Here is a 4,175-nt window from a genome sequence, read left to right on the forward strand (position 1 = left end):
GTGTTCTTTGGTATACAATAGCTACCAAGTTTGTGTGAGCACCAGTAATGAAGCATCAGAAATTGACTGGCTGATTCTGAAGGCTTGAGAAGTACAGACAGATTCGGTGTCTGAGGAAGACTTTGAAAAGATGCTTCTGACTGTGAACTCCCAGGGAGAAAGTATTGAAAAGCTTCCTGGGGCCTATTTCCTGGGGGCATTAATCCCATCGCTGAGAGACTGATGCTTCTGACCCAATCACTTCTCCCAGCTCCACATTCTAACTTTACCACTTGGGAAACATTTCAACATGAATTTTGAACTGCTACAAGCATTTCTGACTATAGCATTTGGCCCCCAGCCACCTAAAATTCACATCCCTCTCACATACAAGATGTAGTTGTCTTGATATCCATAAAAGTCTAACTCATTCTGACTTCCACTCAAAAGTTTAAATCCAGACTCTCATCTTAATGGCATGTAAGTCAGATATGGGTAAGATTCAGGGTACTATCCATTTTCACTCAAATTTCTCCCTAGCTAGGAAACCAATAACATCCAATATCTCCCCATAAGAATATAGTGGTAATTGTTATTTAATGTATTTAACTATGTACCTTTCAGGCTCTTGAACACAGCCTTATGAAGAAGACATGATACATCAGAACTGGAAAATATCTTAGACTTCATCTATTTGGTAGTCAAATAATGCAATGTTTCTCAAAGTCCCCAAAAAGATAGAATCATTTTCAGACTCTTGATTCCCAATCCATATCGTATGACATTTTAATAACACATCTGTGTTATATCTACGTTTGTACTAAATAGACATAAGTATGTATGTATTTAGAGATTAAGAGTATAAGACAACTTTACCCTCTCACTCCAAGAATGAGTTGTCAACACCTTGGACACAATCTCACAATAAGAATGTGAAGAATCTTAGTCTAGAGAAGTTGTTACTTATCCAAGATCACGAAAGGGATGGGCGACTACAGGTGGTCAGTACAATGCACCTCAGTGCACTCTGGTCGCAGTTGCATCTCTGCTCTCTAGAACCAGAAAGGAAGAAAGGAAAGCTATCTGTGTTTTATAATGTTGGGTACAGTTGTTGGTTGACTAGAGGTGTCCAGGTTTGCTTGCTTTCGGTATTGTTGTTGTTGCCTTGTTTTATATTTCCCTTGGGTTTCTTTCATCCCAAGGGAAATAGTTCAAGTTTTTCAAGATCATCCATTTTAGAACTGCTAAAGGTGAGCAAACACCAACAAAATGCAGGCGAGCCTCATGCCCAACCATCTATCTAACGAGTTAACAGAATATTCAGGCCCAATCGTCTCCTCTGTCTCTTGCTCGGTAGAGAATCGTGTCTCTCAAACACTAACCCAAGGCATATTCTTATTATCGTTGAATGTCTGCGCATGCCCAAGAAACACATGTGGAAGTCGGAGGACTTCTTAGGAGTCAGTTCTCGCTGGCCACTTGGTTTTGAGGGAGGATCTTGTTACTCGTTTCTACTGTGCTACTGTGTACAGGCAAGGTGGCCTACAAGTTCCTGAAGGATTGTCTCATATCTGTCTCCTACTCGGCCACAGGCAGATTCTGATTGCACATGTATGCCTTTGCATCCGGATTTTTATATGGGTTCTGTAGTAGAATTCAGGTTATCCAGCTTGTGTGGGAAGCCCTTTAAGATACATCCCCATAGCCCCGGAGACAGTGTTTTACAAGTCTCCCCAGACAATTGGCAACATTGTCACTCACAACAGATGAGAACAGTCATTTGATAAAAACGATACCAAGTTGATAATCATGATACTTATTTGATTCTATTATAAAGTATACTATAGCTGAAATGGGCAAGTTCTAGAAGTGTGTTGAAGTCTTCCAAACTTCTTCAGGAAGAATGCACAGCCCGAGTGTTTGTTGCTTGGCTTAGTATGGTCTAGCAGGGAAAGCTATCTCTTCCCTTTAGCCAGTCACGTTGGATTGTCATTTAAAACGCCAAGCCATTACATTTATTTGTTAACAGGATCCTCCTCTCAGACTCTACAGTGCTGGCCCTCTAGACTATCTCTGACCGCCTCAGCAGTGGGGAGAAAGCATTGCGTGAACACGCACTGTCTGACCTCTGCTTAATATTCTTGCCCCTTGCCTGTCAAGCTAATAAAGGGTCCAAGGAACAGCAAGGACTCATCTGGAAATGATAGAATTTCTACCTTTGCCTCTCTTCCCTGGACACTAATGGCTTTTTGTCAGTCCTCTTCCCTCAAGTGTGTCACACATGAAGCCATTCCATTTGAGTTGTCCATTAACTGCAAGCATTATGTCGAGAACAAAGCAAACCCCCCCAAAGAAGCCGAACTCAAACGCTCATATTACATTTCTCCAATTCCTCAGCATATAAGGCGCTGTTTTCAATTGTCAATAATGTTCATAGGAGTAAGTGATACCCATTACTAATTAAAACAAGCTGTTTAAACAAACACAAAAGGTCACCAAGCCTGTAGATCAACATATTCACGTTATTGTTTGGTTTCCTGGTGCATTACCATCTGATGATTTTTTCCCCCTACCTAGTGCCTGTTTTCCTAAGCAACAAATCAAGAACACAAACAGAGGATGCAGCTTCCACAACAGGTTTCCAGAGGCCCGTGGCCCTGATGTGGCGAGGGGATATGTACGGCCTGTCCACAGTCCACGCTGTAGATTGTACATGAACATGAAGACGTTCTCGGGTACAGTTTGCAATGTGTAGGGATCAAGGGCAGAAACTGTGGAGAAGAGGCAGCTTTTATTGGGGAAAGTGATACCTATAATTAGGTGCAAGGGTTTTAAATAAACCGTTATTTACATGGACATTCTGTTAAGAGAAAAACAAAATGGAATCCCGATATGCCGCGATGAACAGCGATTACTTTGAAAGTTCCCCAGTCTTATTCCATCGTGTCCCTTATAAAATATTTTTGAGCTAACTATTTGTTCAGTCTTCACTTGAGCTCTGACATTTGAAACTGACTTTTCTTTTTAAATTGTAATCCCTGACAGTACATTAATTACACAGAGGATATAATCTCTGAATTAATATCAAACCAATTGGGTAAGCCAGTCTAAAAGTCAGATAGACTTTTTAAGCAACTTAATATGAAGTTGTGTGATTCAGTTATTATAATCAATCACCAGAAGAATTATCAACAGAAGTAGAAGGTAGGAATGATTTAAATTAACAAAGGCCTGTCACCGTCCCTAAACCTTTCTGCAGTCAACACCGTCAGCGACCTCCTCCAAAGCTTTGACCCAAAAACGTTCACACACAGCAGATTTTTTTAACTCAATTTCTTTCGACCCAAACCCTAGTAATTATATGAATTCTAGAGGAACACTAAGAAAATCATCTGTAAAGCTCCTCTGTCTGACTCTGCAGAGCATCACGTACACCACCTCGTTTAATGCACATGCCAGTTCTACAAGGCCAGCAATATGATCCACGATTTTCAAATAACGTTACTAAGGCTCAAAGAGTTTATATAACTTAGCCAAAGTCATTCAAGTAGTGAGGGGTGGAAACCAGGCCAAGACTCCATTTATATAATCAAGACCAGCAGCCCTAGCAGTTGACTCTAAATTCAATGTGATGGTTTTATTTGAGGCGAACATAAGGCATAGTGAGTTTGAAAGTTTTAGATGGTGTTTAGTTGCAGTCCATAATGGAGTTGCCTTATTCCATTTTGACCCCGTGATTATACACATCGTGACTTCTTCTCACTTGACAACACTGAACTCCTCCAGGGCCTGGAAGCTCTTCATTAGTCACCATACAGTAAACACAATACAACTAAATCGTGGTGTTGACTCTGCTGTCCAGGGCAATCATTTTTTTCTGACATTCGTATCTGCAGAGCTATAAAATTCAGACATTGGAAATCTGTGATTCTTTGTCGTAGTCTGACATTGTGCAAACTTGCCACCATCCTTTAAACTCCATTCAGATGTAATTTTCATGTCACTGTCTTCAGAATTAAAAGCAGCTTTTTGTTTCCTTTTTATTTACTACACTGGAGAAAGACGCAGACTCAAAAGAAGCAGAATTCGCAGGCCAGCGTGCTCGAAGTTAACCCAAACATTTGTGCTCACCAAAGCAGTTTCTGGTTAAGAATCTACTATTGAGTGGGGCAAGGTGGACATGCTTTGTCAACGTA

The sequence above is a fragment of the Rattus rattus genome, chromosome 3, assembly GCF_011064425.1.
Source record: "Rattus rattus isolate New Zealand chromosome 3, Rrattus_CSIRO_v1, whole genome shotgun sequence".
Lineage (NCBI taxonomy): Eukaryota > Metazoa > Chordata > Mammalia > Rodentia > Muridae > Rattus > Rattus rattus.